The following is a 22,671-nucleotide window of genomic DNA, read 5'->3' on the forward strand; positions in this document are numbered from 1 at the left end:
GTGTTTCCATGCAATTGCGTGGACCTGTGCCCACTCGGGGATGCCCAGAGGAAAGGACCCCACACGGGATGGGTTCGGTGGTCCTCCAGGATCTTAGAGGCTCTCATTCCCTCGAAAACCCCACAGGAAAGTGAAGCCCTGGCCTAGGAGCCCGAAACCTCCCCCAGCCCCTCTAGGCTCTGCTCACCTGGTGGGTCCCCGGCCAGTCCCTGCCTCTCCTGGCTTCAGTTCCCCGACTGTTCCATGCGCGCTTGGAGGAGGAGCTTCACCAGTCCGGCTAGAGTGGACCCTGGCTCCCACCTTCGGGTAGGATGTGGCGCGGGAGCCTTGTGGGCGGGGAGGTGCTCCCACCAAAGGTCGAGGCAGGTGGAGCCTCCGCAGGTGCACCGGACCATGGGAGTGCGCACACGGGACCACCTCGTGGCAAGAGTCCACGACACATGGGGTCGCACGTATCCAAACTCCACCGCCCGCTCAGTGACCCTCATATCCTCTTAGGCCTGGGGCCATGGCCACTCCACCCAGGCAGGGCAGCTGGATGCAGCGGGTATGGAGACACGGGGGCAAGACGGAAACGACACAGACCCCCACCCTGCTGACCTGGACCCCACACTCCACTCCACTGTTCATGCGGGCGTCTGGCTGAGCAGGGGGAGGGGGAGGTGGACACCAGTCTGGGCAGGGAGAGGTCAGGCCGACATTCCCTCCTCCCATCCCCTCCCCGTGCCTTCCCGAGACCCCCTCCCCCCACAAACTCCCCCACTTCGGACACCTTCACCTCCCTGCTTTCATCCCCCACACATCCACCGGAGGTGGGAGCCGCCGACCCCATCTTCAAAAAAGAGCACCGAGGTCCCAGAAGCTGGCATAGAGCTTGCGTGTCACAGGACTCTGACGTGGCCCCGCTGTGAGTGTGAACCCGGGTCGCTCTGACCCGAAGCCTGGGCTTTCGCAGGACCCCGAGGAGGTGACCTCTGAAGCCAGCCTTAGAGATGAGGGTGCTCTGGATGGGACCCATGGTGCAGGGCGGTGGTAGCAGGGGGCTCGAGGGCAGGGATGGTGGGCTCCCTGGGAGGGGAAAACACTAGGGAGGAGGGAGGGGAACACCCTGGGGAGGGCATCTGGCCCAGTTCACTCGGGGCTCGGACGTCAGGTAAGGAACGGGGGTAACCGCAGCTTGCCAGGCTCAGGGGACGTGACCAGGCAGTGTCGTCAGAGCCACAGCATCCTAGATGTGGAGGGAGCTCGCGGGCTTGGTATTTGCCCCCAGGCAAGCATGGATTCCCAGGCACCGGCCTGGGAGGACGATGTTGCCTCAGTCTCCTCCTCTGTAGAGCAGAGCAGGTCGTCGCCTCCTCCCGGGGCTGGATTCCCCGGCAGGTCCAGAGATGGTCTCCTGTCAGAGGAGTTGTTCAAGTGAGGTCTGTACCTCGGTGGTCTCGGAGAGGGGACCAAGGGACATTCCCCCTGCCAGTTCGGCAGATGCTCTTGTCCAAGCTGCTGATCCTCACGTCCAGGCCGGCACCAGTGATGCGGTGGCGTCCGCCGGCTGGGGGGACAGGGGCAGTGAGGAGCTGTACTTGCGGACCCTGAGAGACAGAGCTCATGAGCACCAATGTGCCCTGGGGCGTGTGGAGGCTGAGGCTAAGCTGACGCCTGATGTCTCTGGGAAGGACCGGGAGGACAGCCTGGGTCCTGGGGTCTCTGGGGGGGGGGGGGGGGACCAGGAGGACATCCCGGGCCCAGGAGTCTCCGGGGGGGACCGGGAGGACGGTCCAGGCCCTGGGGTCCCTGGGGGGGACCAGGAGAACAGCCTGGGCGTTGGGGTCTCCAGGAGGGACTGGGAGGGCATCCCGGGCCCTGGGGTCCCGTGGAAGAACCGGGAGGACAGCCTGGGCCCTGGGGCCTCTGGGGGTGAATGGGAGGACAGCGCGGGCCCTGGGGTCTCTGGGAAGGACTAGGAGGACAGCACGGGCCCTGGGGACCCTGGCGGGGACCGGGCTCCAAATTGAGACTCACAAGTTGCCGAAGCAAGTTCCTGCTGGGTTTTCAATGAAACTGCCTTTCAGTGTACATGGTGAATTTGGGGGCTCACACATTCAAGTGCAAAGTCACTGTCTACAGCCAGTATAACCCGCTGACCCCCCACCCCCGCCAGGGAAACAGTAATGGGGAAGAGCTCTCTGGGCTGGGGGAGCGCTCCTCCCATTTCTCCTGGCCTGGGGGGACCCCAGAGAACGTCTCCATTGTTCTCTGTCTCCATTGTTCTCTTTCCCTCCAAGGGAGGAGCTGCCCCGAGCACCCCTGCACCCTCGGTGTCCCCGCCCCCGGGTCCCCACTGCTGAGAAAGAGGCCACAGTGACCTGTGTCAGGAGTCTGGTCGGCCACCGCTCTTGGGGCCATGCCAGGCCCTGGTGGCTGGATGGAAAGGTTGGATGGCTTTGGGGGCGGGGCCTCACTGGCGTCCCCTCTCCCCTTCCCCACTGCTGTCTGCGATCCGGGCCCTGTACGGGTGCTCCATCTGTCACCGGTACCTGCCTTATTCCTGCCATGGGAGTGATTGCTCTGCATCACCCATGTCACAGAGCAGGAGAGTGAGGCCCAGAGAAGGGAGGCAGGTGTTTCTGGGCACAGGGCTGGTCAGCAGAGAGCTGGAATACCACCTCCGGAGCCCCGGCCAGCCCGGGCAGGGACCCCCCGAGTCAAGGGTGATCCTTCCCCTTGTGCCTGGCCGCTCATTCTTCCCAGACCTTGACGGTGGCCTGTTCCTTTTGGCCACAGATATTGCTGGCCGACCAGGAGGGAGTCCAGCTGGTAGGACAGGTCTCACTACAGGACACAGGGACACCTGGGAGCTACCAGGAGCCACATTGTGGTCTCTGTCCCCGAGCCTGCCCGGCAGCTGGGGTCCAGGTGCCCTAGGTGTCGGCACACACCCGGGTCCGGGCTGAGCAGGAGGCCATGACCTCAAGGAGCCTCCACTCGGCCCTGTCCTGGCTCCTGCCCGGTCTCACCTGTCCTCCCTGAGGGGCTCCAGGGCCCGGATCCAGGCCCCTGATGGCTGCTCGGGCTCCAGCCGCGAAAGATGTAGAGCCTGTGGAGCAGCTGGACCAATTGGGGCTGGAGGGAGGGCCGGCCACCCACGGGCCTTGGCTGGGGAGGATGAGGGCCTCTTGGGGTGAGGAAGAGGCCGGGACCTGGTCCCGGGGTCACGGCTCATGTATACAAAGGGCTGAAATCACTGAGTGCCCGGGGGATGGCCAGTTCAAGTAGCCCCCTGACACTTGGTTTTCCTGGAGGTGCCCCCTGGCCTCCAGGGGCCTCTTCCCACCCTCTGACTCCGCCCAGGGCTGCAGCCAGGCACAGACAGGCCGGACCTCTGTCCAAGGTCCTGCCAGGAAGACAAGGCGGAAGGAGGAAAGGAGAAGGGCAAGGGGAGGACCGACCTCTCCCTGCCCTGAGTCGGCCTCCACTGCTGCCTCCAGGAGCCCTGGCCCAGCCATGCCCCAGGGTCCAAGCACCTGGACCCCGGGGTGGAGTCTGCGGTCCAGGCCAGCTGGGTGGGATGGGTGTAGTCACTGGCCGTCGTGTCCCCAGATGTCCAACCCACCTGGCCTCGCACCCTGAGGCTTGCCTGGATGGGGAGGGCATGGTTCTGGGGCTCAGGAAGGTTGGGGTTCCAGATTAGTTGGCGGAGCTGGGAACATGGGGGACCAGCCAGGTGGGGAGCGATTGGATTCATGCACGTCAGCGTCACCTCTGGATCATCCACGGGTGCTGAGTGCCAGTCCCTGGACATACCTGGCCATGACACAGACCCGGCTGACCCTGGAGAGGGAGGCCTGTGTACCCGGGGCACCTCCCATCCACCTACCCCCGGGGGCGAGCCTGGGCCACGGCCACACTGATGCACTTCCCCGTCTGACCCCCAGGGACAGAGGGACCCTGAGGAATGGCAAGGACTGGCCCAGGACAAGTGAGGTGTGCAGGGTCCAAGGAGCAGGGCTGGTCTCCAGTCCTAGGCCAACCTCTACCACCCCATGGGGTTCCCCCTGGGAATGAGAGCCCCTGAGATGCTCGGGGGTCCCTATCCACCCCGTCCCTGTGAGGCTGTGACCTCTGGGCATCTCAGAAAGGCGCGTGCACACACACACACACACACACACACACACACACACACACACACATTCTGACTGTCCCACTGGAGATCAGAGGGGATTCCACACTGGGAGGGGGTGGGTAAAAGGGGGGAAAGAAGAGAAAGGCTGGAGGCAGTGAGGCCATGGGGCAGGGATATCAGGATTCCTGGCAATAGCCTGGGACCCACAGCATAGGGAGGGGGACATGCCGGCTGAGGGTCAGGGGGTCCCCAAGGTGTCCGGGGGGATTGCCAGGAGCTAGGGGAGGACGGGGTCTGGGGTCCTGTGTCCACCACGCTGGGCCCCTGGAGCTAGGAAGTGTGGACGGGGCTATGGCACAGAAGGACTCAGCTTCCTCCTCCTAAACTGGTCTGCGTCGACAGTGTCCCAAGGATCCCACAGGCTCATAGATGAGTCTGTGTCCTTGGATCTTCATCCCTGGCCCTCTGTTCTCCCCTCCTGGGAAAATGCATCCTACTCCCTGAAGGCCCTTCTGAGCAGAGGGCAGCCTGGGGGCTTGAAGGACCGAGGACCTGGGTTTGCAGCACGTGGCCGAGCAGCGGACCCTGGTGTGGGGACCGAGGTCAAGACCCTCCTTGATGGAGCCTCGGGCCCTCATTAGGAAGTAGTTCCCCAGGCAGTGCCCTGGCTGGGCCGAGGAGGCCTCATGAGGGAGCTGAGCACCGGGCCTGGGGAGGGACACGGGCCACAAGGGAGGCTTCTGAGGGTTGTCACCTGGACCCTGGAGCCCACAGGCCCTGCTCCCGCGAGACACACAGAGACAGACAGAGTCCGAGGCAGAGCAAAAGAATGGACCCACGAGAGAGGAAGTGAGAAATTCCATGCATCGGCCCAGAAATGACACCTGGTCATCATATTCTAGCCCTTAGAACCCGGTCACACGGGTCGTCCACCCGGGAGGAGAGGGGGTGACAGAGGCACGTGGGACCAGGATTCGGGAAGGCTGGGAGCCACGGTGGGGACCGCCCAGCACGTAGGCCCAGACCAGGCGCTGGGACCCAAGCCCAAATGCAATGGGGCCTCTGGAGTGCGTATCCGGTGGGCACAGAGTCTGAACGAGTTCACCTCCACCTTACCCCGGGCCTGGGGCCCAGGCAGCAGGGGTGGCTGTGCCTGGACCCGGAGCAGACCCAGGCCCACGTGAGTGTGTTCCGTGCCAGGCCCACCCCTTCCTCATCCTTCCACGGCCACGTGTGCCCACGAGCCTCATGGGATAGCAGACACGGGACGTGTCTACAGGTGGCTCCCTGATGGCGCCCCTACAAGTAGATGCCAGAAGGACCCCACTGTGCAGACGGGTGACCGGGGGCCCCGGGAGGCACGATGCAGGGTCCCAGCACTGGTCAGGAGGAAAACCCACGTCTGAACCCAGCTCTGTGGCCCCAAAGCCACGGCCCCGGCTGCACCAGGCCTCTCGGGGACGTGTCTGGGCTGTGTTGGTGTCACTGTAGGGACAGGGCATGGGGTGGAGGGGAGCCCTTTGCAGCCTGGGAGGGGCTCTTGTAGGAGCAGGAAGCCGGGTAAGGGGACCCCAGGAAGTGACCTCACCTCCCTGGTCACAGAGCCCAACAGAACTCGGAACCCGGGTCACCAGGCACCCACATTCTGGAGACAGCGCCCAACTGGGCTCATTCGTTGGGACACCTTTGCCTGACGAACATGTTCTCCTGTTGTGTGCCCGTGTCCCGCGGCTGCCGGCTCGGGGGAGCCCGTGGCCGCGACGCTTCCCGTCCCTGGAGACAGTGGGTCAGGTCGTGCACAGGACGCCTCAGGTCTCTAGCTCGCAGGGACCCAAAGGTAACACAGGGAGACCCCGAGACAGCCAGTCCAGCCCGACACCGCTCTGATCTGACCTGTGCGGCCCCAGGTCCCCTCCCGTGTGTGTGTGTGTGTCTTTGTGTGTGTGTGTGTGTATGTGTGTGTGTGTGTAAGGAGGGGTCGTGTGTGGAGGGCCCACCTGAGCAGGTGCAGGCTGATGAAGGGGTCAGATGCCTGGTGGGTGGGTCATGCTCACACCCCAGGTCAAGGCTGGCTAGGAGGGTACAGGGTGTGCTGGGGTGGCCCTCTTGTCCCCAACGTTCATCCCAAGCCCTGTAGGTGGATGTCACTGTGCTCCGGGTTCAGGTCTGTGCACACTCAGGTCTGTGTCCGATCTGAGAGCTGCAGGGGGAGAGGGCGGAAGGACACTGAGGTGGCCGGGCGGGGCTGTGATGTTTCCGGGCCGTCCGCGGGTCACTGTCTTTACAGAAATCAACCGATGAAATCGGGAAACGATTGGCGGAATCTGGATTCACCCGCCCTACAGAGTTGTGCCTGTGCCCCGTCGCCCAGGAGGGCCACCCTGGACCCGTGGAGAGAGTGGCCGCACTGAGGTTTGGGGAAGCAGGGCCTGGAGTTGGCCTGGGAAGGCCTCCTCCAGCGCCCCGGCCCCGCCGTAAGGTCTTCGTTCACCGGTCCTGGGACCAGTACTTGGAGTCCACGGAGTCAGAGCCCGAGGGTGAGAAGGCTGGGGTGGGCGATGGGGGTGCACGGGGCCCGGGTGGTGCTGGTCCACCCTGGGAGGAGCCCCCGGGGGCTGGTGTGGGGCCAGGAGCGGACTGAGAGCCCCGGGCTGCGGACTGCAGGGGGGCAGAGGTCCTGGTGTGGGTTCCTGGCCGCGGCTTCTCGGGGAGGCTCTGGGGTGAGTTGTGTCTCTGCAAAGGCCCCTGGAGAGGCCGGCGCTGGGTGGGGGGGGGACCTTCCCTCCTCTCACCCTGAGGCCTTGGAGCACTGCAACCATCACTCTGTTTCCTTCTCAAGAGTCCGGTGCGGGAGCAAAAGCCGGGTCGGCTCCAGAGCCGGGCCCAAAGGCATCAGGGGCCTCGGCGTATCTGCAGGCAGGCGTGGTATCTGGAGCGACTCCTGCAGGGGCCCCGGAGCCAGCAGGTGACCTGGGACCTGTGCGGGGACAGCGGGCACCTGAGCAGAGTCAGCTGGGTCCTGCTCCTGCTGGTTCCACTGTTCCCGCTTTCGCTCCCAACACTGCTCCTGCCATCGCCCTTCTCCCCGCCCCTGCCACTGCCCCTGATCCCACATGGATGTCGGCCAAAAATCAAGGGGTTGAAGACCTATACAGGGTGCTTTTTTTATCTTATTTTATTTTTTGTTTATTATATTTTATTTCAAATTCATTCTCCAATCCTTGACCCCGACCCCCCTCCAAAATGTCTCTTCCTCTTCTCCCTTATCCTTTTTCTCTTCTATTTCTTAGCTGTTATGTTATTTGTTCATTAGTTATAATCTATATTAATCTTCAATAAAATGTTATATTTATTTTACGTTGTGCGATTCCTGAGCCCTGGGTACGCTCACAACGCTGTGAACCACGCCACAGAATTTTGTTGCAGAACATCTCGATCCCCAAGGGTCACCGTGTACCCAGAGCCCTCACTCCCCTTTCGTGCCCCCTCCAGCCCCTGGAAACCCCCGGTCTGCTTTCTCCTCGTGTTCCGTTACCTAGTCTGGAGGTTTCCTTCAAGTGGAATCTTGTAAGAGATACCTCTGGGTCCGCACAGACTTTTCAGATGGGACATTCATTTTTGTACTTTGTGGTCGTTTGAAATAGACTTTTTCTCCTATGATATTGAAATCACAATGGAGTAAAGATAAGGGGGGACAAAGGAGGCCCCTTCGGTGACAATGGTCTCGGGGTGGAGACACCTGTTTGTGCCGTGACACCACAGCCTGACGCCAGAGAGGACGCGGCTGGTCGTCCCGTGGCCCAAATAGAAACCGGAGATATAGAAGGCTGGACGGTCACACCACAGAGGGGAGAGCATCCCTCACGACCCAGGGCCAGAAGGTTCACAGGCCTCTGAGCCAAATAATGCGCCGAAGCCAGTGCGTTCCCCGGGATGGAGGCCAGACCCGTCCCAGTCCAAGGGGAGGCGACCCCCACGGGAGCAGGCGTCAGAGATGCAGGTCGTCCCGGGGAGGGACTCTGGCAACTGAAACCTGAGGGAGGCAGCAGTGGTCACCTTCGGATGGGCAGGTTTCTGGTCTAGGGACCGGCAGCCCAGGTGACAATGTGAGGAAGGCGAGGCCCCAGCCGATCCCCAGCGAGAAGTCCTTGTCCTGCAGGGGACCGGCTGGCCCAGTACTGGGAGAGCTCACAGAGCCCAGGGTCAGCCCTTCCCCAGCCCCATGTGGGGCCCCAGGCATGTTGGTCAGCTCTGCTCCCCTGAGTTCAGTGGGTGGGGGGGCCCTCGGCGGGTGGTGGGATCCCCCAGGAGGAGGGACTCGAGCCAAGATTCACGCCTGCTGGTAGGACAATCCAAAGTCAGGGAGATGGGCTTCCTGACCCAGCTCGTCTAGTGACTCAGGCTGTGCTATTAGCCTCGGTGTCCTCATCTGTGACATGGGGAAGTAACGGCCTTCTAGATGGGTTGGTGCATTCCCTGAGAGATGAGGTGGAATCGTGGCCTGGTGCCTGCAGGACACAAAGGGCCACCTGGAACGCTGTCACACAGTCCCCCAGGGCACAGGATTCCGGAAGCCCGTCCTTGGCCCCTGCCTGCTCTCCCCCTTCTGAGAACACTCAGCGTTGTTTGCAGAGGATGTAGACATGATCCAGGAGGTCAGCAGGGCCCATGTGGAGGAAGGTCAGTGTTGGAGGGACAGACGGACGTGTCCCGTGCCCCCTTCCAGGGCCCGAGCTGTGACACCCTCTGACCTGACCTGGTGTGGACCCTGCTACTGTGGTTTCACTCCCTCCCTCCTTCCCTGATTCAGCCGGGGATCTCAGGTCCCTGCTGTGTGCTGAGCACCATGACCTCTTCAGTGAGCATGACCCTACGGGGTCCCCCACGTGGCATCTTCCTTGCAGGGTCTGAATCTTCCTGCACTCTGTCCCCTCTGGCGAGTCTGCGAGGGAGGCCGCTGCACATGTCCCTGCAAGGAAGCACGAGTCCAGAAGGTCCAGACCACCTGCCCCAGGTCCCAGCTTGTGGAGCTGAATGGCAAGGTGGCCCCAACCCCCACAGTGGATGAGGGAGGCTGGACCTTCGTCCCTCCCAGCCTTCTCCAAAGTGCAAGGCCTTCTCTCCAGCCCAGGGTGAGCCTGCTGGGCACACAGGGCCCTCCGAACATGCCCTCGTTCACATGTGGGTCTGGGCCCCTTGCCCCACCCTCAGCTCCTCTGCCGGATGCAGGGGGAGCCCTCTCCTCTCCCTGGGTCTGCTCCTGGGGTCCCGGCCTGCTGGTCTCAGAAGAGCTTGCAGATTTGCTCCCCGTGACCAGCGTGGGATCAGGGACAGGATGGGGGCTGTGGGTGGAGGCCAGGCCTTAGCGAGTGCGGGACGATGGGATTTGGTAAAAGAATGACCTGCAGGTTCAGCTGGACCCCTGTAGACTGAGCAACCAGACTGCATACCCACTGGTGCCCCCTGAGCGCACAGGACAACACGGAACAGAGGAGCAGGGACCCAGAGGAACAGGTTTGGCCCAGCGCTCACCTGCCCTTACGGTTTTAAACCTCACCTATATGGGGGCAGGCGTATGTTGTCCCGACGGTACCTAAGGCAGAAGCCTTGTGTGGCAAACACAGGACAGAGCTGCTCAGGATGACACCGGGATGAGGCGTGGACTCCCTGAACGTCCACGGCCCCTTGGAGGCCCGACCCCCAATCCCAGAAGCACAGCTTGACGAGCCCATGAGGAACCCATCGCTTCTTTTTAGAGCAGGGAACACTGAGGTTTTGTCCGACGTCACCCAGAACTTGGAGGGCAGAGCCCGTGGCAGGTGGCCTGAGACCTGGCATCTGTCCACAGAGACACGTCTCCTGTTGTCGCCCGGTCCCGGTACCGAGGCCCCGCGGGGCCTGACATGGATGTCTGGGTCTACCCTGAGCTTTCCAGAGCCGTCTGCGGGGCTCACGGGAAAACGCCGGCCCTTGCTCCAGACAGAAGGTTCTGGCCTCCGGTAAGAAAAGGGAGGTGCATGCACTCACTGGGCTAGAGGCCCTGCCCCCGCCTGCCCTTGGAGAGTAAGGTCTGGGGAGCCCTGTCTTCCTGCTCCTTCCAGGGTTCTAAGACCTGCTCGACCACGTAGCCCCTCCTTCCTGGGAGACATTCCCGGGCCTCCTCCGGGATCTCAGGCGGAGGTCACAGCAAGGGATCGAGCGGGAGGATCTGGGCGGTAGGGAGGTTGAGGACGGAGTCTGGAGGCCAGGGCTCCCGGTCCAGCTTGGCCGCTAACCAGAAAAGGATCCCTAGCCATTCCCCCGGGGGTGCCGCCCCATCCCCTTGGTGACGTCAACCCCTCTCCTGGAGTTACCAGTGGGGAGACCGACCACCAGGAAGTTCTTCCTCATCTGCCCGGAAGAGTCGAGACCAAGTTCACGGACAAATCGAGGGGCGTGTTTCCCTACACACCCATTGGACAGATGGGAAATCTAAGGACAGGCCAAGGGAACGGAGGCTTGCTTATCCGGGGTAGCTGGGCATAGCCCCTCCACCGCGGGCCTCACTTGGCTTGGTCCTAAGCTGCTGGACGAGCCCGCTGATCCCAGCGAGACCACATGGCTGTCACCAGAATTGCACAGTGAACCCCTCCCTGCTCCAGTCAGCTCCATGCGAGCAGGAACTAGGTTGGCTCATTGCTCTGAGTCCAAGTCCCCAGAACCTTCCCGCAATGTAGTGGACGTTTACCTTTCTCGAATAAGCAGATGACTTGATATGCGTAAGGTGCTGTCATTGACAGAAACCGCTTCTGTCCTTGTTCCTTTGTGGATGCGTCCATGCCTGCCCTCAGCACCCTGTCGGCTCCCCGCTGTGTGCACGCACCTGGATCCCAAAGGCGAGCCCCAGACCCCACCCAGGGGCGTTGGGCCACAGCCAGCAAGGGGGAGCGCCATCCCCATGGCCCTCCTCATCCTAAGAAGACACGTAAGCCATATTCACCAAGGTTTTTAACCATCGTACACACACACACACACACACACACACACACACACCCATAGAGCGAAGGGTGGGGGCCCTGGAGGACCCGCACACGTATGTCTCCTGCACCTCCCGCCGCCCCTGTGCTTTTGTGGGTTTGCTCTGGTTCTCTCGGATCCTCCTCCCGGCTCCCTTGAAGGCGTCAGGTCTCTGCCCGACTCCCTGGGTCACCCACTCACCTCTCCTATTAGGAAGACATGCAAATGCACACCCTGCATTTCCTCCCATCTTCCTCTCGCCTCCCAGACTTTGGTCGTCAGATTTGGGAGTCGAGAACACCCCTTGTGTCTTCCCTCACCTGTCCTTCCACCCAGCGCTTCCCAGGCCGGCCCCGAGGCGGTCCTCGGGCTGGATTCGTCTCCTGGGAGGTGGGGGTCAGCGGACAGAGGGCAGACGGTGCCGGTGGGGGCAGGAGAGGGCCGTGGCCCACACGCCGAGTGCCGGCTTGTCTGCCGGGGCCCCCGGGCTGGGTGAGCCCCGCCAGCTCTCCTCTTTCTTACCGGGAAGCATCCTTGTCCTGAACGGGCACCAGGGAACCTGAGTGAAGAGACCGCTTTGCTTTGAAACGAGGGGCGGAGTGGCAATGGCTACAGAGGACGTTGGCCTTGGATGGGGAAAGCGAGGCCGGCCACGCACCGCTGTCCCGTTCAGGTCCCTTCTGCCACCTGGGTGCACCTGCAGCCTGAGGGGCTGGTTCCCAGCAGGCTGGCAGCTTCCCCCTGGATCCCTCGGTCCCTCCTCTCTGCCTGAGGACTCTCTCCCGGAGACGGGATCCCATCACAGCTGTCTCTGGGGACCTCTGATTCCTCACCTTGTCACCTGGGCGGCCGGTCCCCAGACCAGAAACCTGCCCGTCTGAAGAGACCACCGCTGCCTCCCTCGGGTCTCACTTGCCCGAGTTCCTCCCCGGGACGCCCCGCATCTCTGATGCCTGCTCCCGTGGGGGCCGCCTCCCTTGGACCGGGACGGGTCTGGTCTCCATCCCGGGGAAAGCACTGGCTTTGGTGCAAAATTGGGCCCAGAGGCCTGTGAACCGTTCTGGCCCTGGGTCGTGAGGGATGCTGTCCCCTCTGTGGTGTGACCGTCCGGCCTTCTGCATCTCCCGGTTTCTGTTTGGGCCACGGGAGGACCAGCCCTGTCCTGGCTGGCTTCAGACTGTGGGGTCACAGCACGCACAGGGGTCTCTATCTCTGACACGTGCCCTCTTTTACTGACACAGCCTCTTGTATCCTCGTGACATCCCCTCCCCTCCCCCGTGGAAGGCCCGTGTGACCGGTTCTGAGGGAGAGAATATAACGATGGGTGTCGCTTCCAAGGTGGTTCATGAAAGCCTGTGGTATCTCCGGGTTCCTTTTCTCCCGGGTCCATTCTCTGTCTCTGTGTCAGTGTGTGTGTCTGTGTGTGTGTCTCTCTCTGACGAAGCAAGAGCAGATAATATGAGCTGCCCCAGGAGGCCCGGTGCCAAGAACCTGCAGAGGCTCCGGGCTGAGACACAGAAGGCCTGAGACCCCCAGTCCCAGCCGAATCCTGCCAAGAGCACGTGCCCGGTCGCGGTCTTGGAGGCGGACCCTGCCCCAGTCGAGCCTCAGCTGAGGCTGCAGCCCTGGCCTCCTGGGTGACCGTGGGGCTGAGGCTCCCAGCCGAGCCGAGCCGGGAGACTGGTACAGAAAGTGTGAGGTGGTCCAAGTAAGGTGAATGTGTCCCCCAGCACAGACAACAGCCCATCCTCCAGGCTGGGGGCTGGGCCCGCCCTCCTCCCTCCCGAGCTCTCTCCGGCCACACTGGCTCCTCCTCAGCTCCTCTGCGGACAAACCCTCTGTGCCTCCGAGTCTCTGCAGCTTTGCTCGTCCCCGCAGCACACTGCTTGCAGACGTGTGCGGGACTGGCTCCTCTTGTCCTTCTGGGTCCCAGCATCAGGGCCACCCTGGAGGTCTCACAGGCCAGGGGCCCCTGGCCGCCCTCCTTCACCCTGCTTCATTTCCCGACAGTGTTGGTCTTTCCTTTCACACGGATTCGCTCTTGTGCCTTGACCCACCTCCCCCTCTGGGCTGTGAGCTCCTGGAGGGCTGGGACCTCACGGGACCTTTGACTCTGGCCCCCGGGCCCAACAGCCCCTGCTCAGGGTGAGAGGCACAGGGGCTGAATGCGTCCAGAGAGGATCTCAGAGTCCCTACCTGCCTCTGAGCAGCTCACGCTGTGCACATGCAGACTAATAGTAAGAGGTACATGTTGGGTTGGGAGCAGGGGACGCCCAGCTTGACCTCTGAGCGTTCCTTCCTGCTCCAGAGGCTTCACTGAGCACAGTGGGCACAGCCTGCCCCCTGGTGGTCAGCACCAGCATGACAGCCCCAGGCAGGGACACCAGAAAACAAAACACACACCTCTGTTTGGGTGTAGTCAAGGCAGCAGCCCTCCCTGGCCCTAGACGGGCACAGGGGCAGGACCTGCGGGCTCCAGGGGCAATGTGAGGACTTCAGAAGCCTCCTTTGTCCCCTGTTCCACCTCTCCCTTCCCGGTGCCCCGTTCATTCCTAAGGCTTCCTCACCCCAGCCAGGGCGCTACCTCTGGAAGCCCTTCCTGATGAGGCCCCGGGGCTCTGAGAAGGAGGGTCTTGACCTTGGTCCCCACACCAGGGTCCGCTCCTCGGCCACATGCTGCCCACCCAGGTCCTCGGTCCTCCAACCCCCCAGGCTGCCCTCTGCTCAGAAGGACCTTGAGGGAGGAGAAAGCATTTGCCCAGGACCAGGAGCATCTTGGGGCAGGGGTGGAGGTCCAGGGCCAGCAGACAAGCCTGTGGGACCCTTGGGACACCACGTCTATGCAGCCCAATTTACACAGGAGTAAGCTGAGGCCTGTCCCGTAGCCCCCTCTCAGTAGGGGGGTGTCTCCTTCTAGCTCCAGGCTGGTGGTGGACACAGGACCCCACACCCCGTCTTCTCCGGGTGCCCCGGGGAAGTGCCCAGCCCAGGCAGCCCCCTGGGTACCCTGGAGACCCCGCTGGCCGTCAGGCTGGCACGTCTCCCCACCTCACGTATGAGCCCTGGTCGTGCTGCTAGCCCACTGGGCGCCCCTGCCCCGTGGCAGAGCTGCCTCCAGTCCCCTTCTCCTTGCCCCGGTGTCACCTCCCCCCTCTGGGGTGTACTCCCCTTGAGCCGCTGCCGGGTGGTCAGTGTGCGTGTGTGTGTCTGTGTGTGTGTGTCTGTGTGTGTGTGTGTGTGTGTGTGTGTGTGTGTGTCTGTGTGTGTGCGTGTGCTTGCCTGTACGGTCTGGGGACATCCAGATATAACAGCCCCACCTATGGCGTTGATAGGGATCTGACGGGATCTCAGGGGTCTCATTCCCAGGGAAAACCCCAGGGGAGGACTGAGTTTGGCCTAGGACGGAGACCCCCACTGCTTGGACTCTGCCCACCTCACGTATCCTGGGCCGGTCCCTGGCCTCAGTCTCCCACCTGGCCCTGAGGTTGGGCGTGGAGTGACGTCAGCGTGGACAGGGCCCAGGCTCTCCTCCTGGGTGGATGGAGAGGAGATGTGCCAGGCACACAGGCCTCCCTAGCAAAGGGCAGCTGGGTCTCGTGTCCTCGGCCTGGCACGGCCGTGTGCCCTCCCCGGGGGGCTCCGTCCCTGTGATTCCGTGTGCGCCCTGCCTCCAGACCGCTGCCCTCTAACCCCAAATCCTGTGAGCCCTCGGATCAGCCTCACCCCAGCCAGTGGGCTGCAGACTTGAGGGCCGGGTGGGTTGGACACGCGGGTACACGAGGGTCGCCGAATGTACCTATGCCGTCCCAGCTGTCACAGACCCCAAGCTCCCCCCCAGGGTCCAGCTGGGTGCACGGCCGGGGCAGGGGGCCTGGAGGAGACGGTGGACACCAAGTATGGGCAAGGAGAGGATCGGCCTGTCCCCTCCCGCCTCCCCCTCCTTCTCTCCACCTCTTCCCGCGGTCTTCGTGCCAGAACCCGGGACACAAGGCGCAGCCTGTCCCTGGCTGCAGCCCTGGCCGGGTCAGAGGGGCGGGAGGGAGCCCAGGAAGGAGGGGGCACATCGTGGGGATGTCTGAGTGTTGGGGGTGGTTAGAGTTGCTAGGGACCCCCCGGGGTGCTCACTGACTTCACCCCTTCTTATACATGAACTGCGGCCCCGGGATCAAGGGCACTCAGCTCTGAGTGACCAAGTCCAGCCATGAACGGGAACGAGGGACTCAGTCTTCACCCTCATGGAGCCCTGCCCTGACCATCACAGGTCTTGTCCTGGGTTGGGATTCCCCCAGCAAGGTGACCCCCGTGCCTCCTGCTCACCTTCCTGAGATGGGAGTCACAGACCCCATTGTCAACGAAGAAACTTAGGCTCTGACACCCACCACGTGAGCTTGTGGGTCACAGGGCTGGGACATGGCCCTATTGTGGGTTTTTCTCACAGACAATCCGACCCAAAGCCTGAGCTCGCACGGGAGCCTGAGGAGGCTCCAACCCTGGAGATGAGGACGTCCTGGGTGGGGGCCATGGGAGGGGCGGTGGCGGCAGGGTCTCTGAGGGGCCGGGGCTCCGTGGGCTCCCTGGGGGAGGAAGGCCCTAGGGAGGCCGGAGTGGGGTGAGGGGTGCCCACGGGGGAGGGCGTCTGGACCAGCTCACGCAGGGCGCCGGACGTCGGGCCAGGAGTCGGGGGTCACTGCAGGTTGGGGAGGGTGGGGATGCTCTGCCTCTGTGGCCCCCAGCTGCTGACCGTGGGGGAGACGCCGTCCCGCCGCTTAGGCTGTGAGCTCGAGGGCGGGGTGGCGTCTGGGCTTCACCATCGTGTGCGGGAGCCTGCACACAGCAGCAGACAGACACGGGTGCTGACGTGTGCGGGGATGAGTGAATGGACACGAGGCTGCGGCTCCCATCTGTCGCTGTAAACAGCGGGACCCACGTCATGCGGCTCTGGGACGGTCCCAGTGAGTCAGCGAGATGTGAAGTGTTATTCCTCACCCGGCACAGTTTGAGGGCTGAGAATCCAGCAGGGGACGGGACGGGGTGTGTGCGCATGGAGCTGACCGGAGCGGGTGCCGCTCGAGCCGGGCACAGACGCCAGAAATACGTCGCTTGCGGGTGCTCTCGTCGGCCCTCCCTCTCCGGCTGGGGACGTGGTGGCCGCCGGTCTGCGGCAGAGGGAGTAGCGGGACAGAGCGGAGTCCACACGGTCCCCAGGCGAGGGGCAGGGGCAGCACAGAGCTGACGCGGAGGGGCAGGGAGAAGCGCCCGGGGCCTGCAGCCTGCCCGTCTGGACTCGTGTGTGTGCTAAGCAGGTGACCTCTAGCCGGTCAGTCCCTGGAGCCACGACACTGGGGCGTCCGATGGCGATGCCGCGGAAAGCCAAGCACCCTTTTCCCAGTTTGATGCCGACTCAAACGCCCAGGACCCACCTGGGAGCCAGGGGAGGTGGAGGTCAGCGGTGGGATTATGGGGTGTCTCCGGCCCCATCACTGTTCTTTTTCTCATTTCTAACATCCTGTAGGAAATATGCCAGTAACTGGAACAAGGTATCACACACGATGTCTGCATAACACCCTGTTGTAGATTTTCTGAAACAAGATCCTCTACAAATAGGGTCATGGCAGACGCTGGACCCCGGCCAGCACCCCGGCGGGAGACACCGTGCCTGGCGTGCAGGGTCTGGGGCGGCAGGGCCGCCTGGCAGGGGCGGGGATGTTGGGGGACGAACAACTCCCCCGGAAACCCGCTGTGTTACTTGGGTCTCAGCCCTCCCCGTAGTGTCTACATTTTGTATTCCACCTGAAACTGGCCCAACCTTTCGTTCCAGAATTTCACATGGCCAGTAACAGCCGGGACAGAGGAGTGAGCGCACAGGTGTTTCCTACAGCTGCCCTGGGCCAGGCCCGCCTTTCCTGGCTTGGTTCCCAACTGTCCCTGAGGGCCTGAGGTGGAACCACATCGCTCACCCAGCCTGGGGGCAGTGTGGGCTCTCAGCAGGGCTGGAGGGTAGCAGGAGGCAGGGGGTGGGGACGCCGGAGGCAGGGGTGTGGACACTGGGGCAGGACTGGGGCCCTCCGACCAGGGCGGGGGAGGAGACGCACGCCTGGGGCAGGGGAAGGGAGGCTGGGGTTCAGTCGTGGGCCTCTGTCCTCAGCCGCGTCCCCGGGACCCAGCCAGGAGGGCGCGCACCCCGCCCCGGAGACTCCGCTCCTCCTGGTCCCGTGTGGTGCACGTCCGTGGGGGTGTTGGAAGGGTTCCTCCAGCCGCTGTGGGGCCTCTTCATGCGCACTGGGTGTGCGCAACCTGTTGCAGGGCGACCCGTGCCTGCCCACACTTAGCAGTCCTTGCACGGGGCTCAGCCGGTGCCCAGAGTCCACTTAGGACTTTCCGGTGCCGGGGCAGGTCTGGGTGCCCTTCGACTGCCCAGCCGCCCCGGGGGACCGGGGATCCTTTGCCTGTCCCCGGGCCTTTCTCTTGCACTGTCCTTGTTTGTGTATGAAGGGACCGGCTGGAGACCTCCGTCCCTCCCTGGAGGATCGGGGACCCCCCGTCATCCAGCAGGTGAGAGGGCAGATCCTCGGCACCAAGGGGGGCACCGTCCACCACCACTGCCCTCGACTCCCTCGGGGTGCCTGGGGGCAGGGGCACACCTGAGGTCATTTTTCCTGTAATGACCTGGCAGCAGGTGCCCAGCCGTAGCTAGGGAGGCTGTGTTGGGCCTTTTCTCTACACAGAATAACGCAGATGTGCTGGTTTCCGAAAGCTCCTTTAATGCAGCTGATGTTGTCAAGGTTCCCCACGAGTGCGGCAAGGACCGGGAGTTCAGTCGGTCTCAAGCCGAATAATGTTCTTCAAATCATTTTTATTGTGTAGATAGGCCGTGTTCTGTATCCACTCAGCAGTCGATGGACATTGGGGGTGTTTCTACCTTTGGGCAAGTGTGAGTGGCAATGCTGTGAATGTTCACGGTCAGGCTTTTCACAGGTTTTCATCCCTGGATCATATGGATACTCCGTGTTTACGTTTTGAAAAATGGCCAGACTGTCTCCCAAAGGGCTACATCACTTTATATTTCTGCCAGCAAAGGAGGAGGACCCCAACGTCTACGGATCCTTGCCAACACTTCTTAACATCTATCTTTTTAATGACAGCTGTCCTGGTGGATGTGAACTTGTATCTCATTGTGGCCTTGATTGGATTTCCATCCTAAAGAACGATGTGGAACACTGTTGGTCACTTGTTTATCGTTTCTCGAGAAATGTCTCCTCAGCTGCATTTCCCATTTTATCTTAATTTTTTTTTAATGTTTATTTATTTTTGAGAGAGCCAGAGACAGAATGTGAGTGGGTTAGGGGCAGAGAGAGAGGGAGACACAGAAGCAGCAGCAGGCTCCAGGCTCTGAGCGGTCAGCACACAGCCCGATGCGGGGCTCGAACTCACGAGCTATGAGATCATGACCTGAGCCGAAGTCAGACGCTCAACCGACTGAGCCACCCAGGCGCCCCTGCATTTCCCATTTTTAAATTGGATGCGCAGTTTCTTCCTATTGAGTTGTAAGATTTAATATGCATTCCACATGCAAGTCTCTTAGGATATATGTCCTTAGCCGATTCATTGTCCCATTCAGTAGGGTGCCTTCTAGCTTTCGTGATGCTGTCTTTCAGTTCACCTACTTGTAGTGTTTCTTTTTGAGAGAGAGAGAGAGAGAGAGAAAGACAGAGTGCAAGTGGGGGAGGGGCAGAGAGAGAGGGAGACACGGAATCCGAAGCAGCTCCAGCTCTGAGCCATCAGCGCAGAGCCCGATGCGGGCTTGAACCCACGAACTGTGAGATGATGAGCTGAGCTCAAGTCGGCCGCTTGACCGACTGGGCCCCCCGGGCGCCCCTGATTTTGTTTCACTGACGCGTGGCATTCAGTCAGTTCCGTATATACCTCGATGATCGGGTAGCTGTGTGTAGGGCCGAGTGATCACACAGCAGGTCCTGTTAACGTCCATCTGCACACGTAGTTGCACATGTTTTCTTGTTACAGAGACCTTTCAGATCTACCCCTTGGCAGTTTCCACACGTGCAATGCAGTATTAACTATAGTGACCGCGCTGCACATCACGTCCCTAGACTTATTTATTTTATCACCGGCAGATTGTACCTTTCGACCACCTTCCCCGGTTCGCTCATCCCTTAGCCCCTGCCTCTGGCAACCAGCGGTGTGATCGCTCGATCTGTGAGTTCTTTGAGCTCTGTTTTTAAGATCCCACTTACAAAGGAGATATGATATTTGTTTTTCTCTGTCGGACTTATTTCACTTAGCATAATATCCTCGTCTGTGTTGTCACAATCGGGTTTCCTCCTTGTTTATGACTGACTAGTATTCTATGATATGTACGTTTCTGTGTGCACACACTCCCACATCCTCTTTTTCCGTCCATCCATGTAGACGCTTGGGTTCCTTCCACGTCTTGACTCTGTAAGTAATGCTGGGAGGCGGGGGTAAGATATCTTTTGGCGTGAGTGTTTCGTTTTTTTCCTATGAATACCCGAAAGTGGACTTGCCGGGTTACATGGTGTTTCTATTTTCGATGTCTTGAGGAGCTTCCATGCTGCTTTCCGCATTGGCTGCACCAGTTTACTGTCTCGTACAATTTCTTTCTTGGTACTGTGCTTGTATCCTGCAGCCTTGCTGAACTATTTTATTACTTCTGGAAGCTTTTCTGTGTATTCTGTACGGTTTCCTGTATACCCAGTCATGTGGTTTGCAAGTAGAGACGGCTTTCCTTCATTCCCTCGGACCTAGATGTCTGCTATCCCCCTTTCTTGCCTCGTCCACACGGCCGAGACCTCTAGGACAGCGTGGGCTGCTGCCGGGGGCTTGGGCCTCGTCCGTCTTGCTCCTGACCTCAGGGCCAAGGCTTCCAGTCTTTCCTCCGTTCCGGGTGACGGGAGCTGTGGCTGGTTCGCAGGTGGCCTGTAGGAGGGCTCAGGAAGTTCCCTTCTGTTTCTGCTTTGAGCGTTCGTATCACGAAATGGTCTTGGATTCTGTCAAGGGTTTTCTGTACTCAGTGGCGATCGGATTTTACAACAGCTTGAAAACCACGAAGTCGTGTCGCTTTCCCTCTTCTTCTGTGTTTCTCCCTCACACAAACACACAGAACTTCTCTGGAAGCTCATCAGGATCCGGATGGCAGCTCTTTGGTCCTGGTTATCCTCGTTCGGGCCGCTGCGTGCCTGGGGGTGGGCCCGTTCAGAGGCCACGCCCCAAAAGGGACAACTAGAAATCAAAACAGTAATGATAATCTTCCAGGTGGTGGCTGCCCCTGGCATGCGTATGCCATAATTTCCTCTTCTCTGTCCCGACTGTAGAGTGAGAATATTTGGCATTAAAGGAGACGACTGTACGGGAAACAGAGCATGTCAAGCATGTGTACTAACGGGTAATGACCAGCAGGCAAAAACCCCTGCTCACCCGAGACGCATGTCAGAGGGAATACAGCATCTTCTGCAGTCAAATGCTCTACCCTACAGCATCTTCTGTACTGACTTCCTTTGTGGAAGTCCACGTTCTGAAAAGACCGTTTCTGGCTTGTTTTCTGAGGCCTCGCGTCGGGAGGCCCGCTATTCTCTTCCGGGAGTCTGGGTGCTGACGGTGTTTCTGGCCGGTCACACGAGCGGCAGTTCTGAGCCGACACTGTGGCCTCTTCCAGGTAAGAGGGCTTGGGGGGTCACCTGTGTCCTCAGCCAGGAAAGCATCAGCCACGCACTTCTCGGCATTCCCAGGAGGTGCCCGCAGAGCCCAGTACGCAGCGCGAGGCCTGGACCGGGGAGGCACTTTGCACGCTACGTGGCGCTCGGTCTCTAAGGCCCGCGAGTGACAGAGACTCTTAAAGTGGGAACGGGAAGGCAGTTTAGCGCTGTGGTAGTTGACGTTCTCCAGGTTAAGCTCCAAATGAAGAGAGTGAGAGAGTCATCCTCCCTCCTAACGTAGCACAGCTGTCCCACGTACAGTTCAAACCATACGAATCCTCTCCCCGAGGAGGATGCTGAGCTCTCAGGGGACGTCCACGCTCGTCTTTGATATCCTGTGACTTACATCCTATGATGTGAAGTGAGCCGTTATTAATGCATCTTATGTTACATGATAACAAGGCAAGGAAGGGAAGAAAAGAAAGGTATTTGATATTCACAGATACAGTCTACAGGTGAGGAAGACGCCCTGGGGTGGATCCTCGGGCCGGGGCTTCTCTGCGTGGCACTGGAACGTTTTCTGGTTTTGCAAAGGCACGTGGGAAGGCGCTCGTGTGGCCAATTTTCGTCCTCTTGCGGGACCAGTGCCAACCACGGTGCCGGCTCGACCCCCGGCTCCAAGGCTCGCACTGCTTTCAGGACCAGCTCTTTGGTACCGAATCCGGAGTTAGAGCCCTCTCCGGCACAAGCCCAGCAGCAGACAGAGCGGCAGGTACGGAGCGCGGGCCGGCTTTCTCACCTGATCCAGTGTCAAGTCCAGAGCCGTTGTTCTAACATCGGCTCACGTGAGAGCCCCGGAACCACAGCCAGCTCCAGCACCGGCTCCAGGACCAGCGGAAGGGCTGGAACCAGCACAGGCACCCGCGGTATCACCGGCTGCAGAGACAGAGGCAGCTCTGTCTTCAACCGACTTGCCAGGTCCGGCACCAGCCAGTTCTGGAGTCTGGGTCGGACCAACGTGCATTCCAGAGCAACGGACAAGGCAGGAGTGAACTAGACCTGGTCCTCATCGCTTCCGGCAGCACGACTAGAGCTACAGGCATCTCTAGGGCTCGAACCATCTCCAGAGCCAGCGTCAGCACCGGAAGTGGCCTCAGCGCCTGATCCCGCCATAGAGTCAGCTCCGGCACCGGCTCAAGAGCTTGAGAGACCTGCAGAGCCAGCCAGCTCCCGCCGAAGCTCCAGACCCAGAATCAGTCTGAGCCCCGGCCCCTGCATCTGAGCCACTGCCACAGCCGGTTCTGTTACCAGCTCAGAACCAGAGCCAGAACCGGCTCCAGAGCCCGAGGTCAAGCCACTTGCCAGCTCGAGTCAACTCCAGGTCCGGCACTGATTCAACTGCCGAGATCGAGGCCGCTCCAGCTTTAGCTCCAAGGTCAGGGTCGGTGTTCTCCCACCAGCCGGCCCTGGCTCGATGCCGGCTGTAGCGCTGCCTCCAGAGACGGCGGCCGCTCTCTCGCCAACCGCTGGGTCAGCCCCGGTGGTCGTTCCAGTGCCCACGTTAGAGAGAGAAGCTGCTCGAGCCCCATGTAGCGCCGGTGCCAGGTTGCAAGGAAGAGCCAGCTCCAGCATCGGCTCCAGCGTCGGCTCCAGAACTAGAGTCAGGACCGATTTCAGAGCCAGAGCCTGCGACAGCAACAGTTCTCATACCGGGTCCGGAGCAGAAGCCCCCGCAGGTGCCAGCTGCTGCGCCAGCTCCAGAGCGAAAGCGGCCTTGGGCACCTGTGGTAGACGCAGAGCCGATGCCACCTCCGGACAAAGAACCAGCTCCGGCGCCGACATCCCAGCCACGTCCTGCTCCGGCACCGGCTCCATCACCGCCTC

The sequence above is a fragment of the Puma concolor genome, chromosome D4 (genome assembly GCF_028749965.1).
Source record: "Puma concolor isolate L17-30 chromosome D4, mPumCon1.1.hap2, whole genome shotgun sequence".
NCBI lineage: Eukaryota > Metazoa > Chordata > Mammalia > Carnivora > Felidae > Puma > Puma concolor.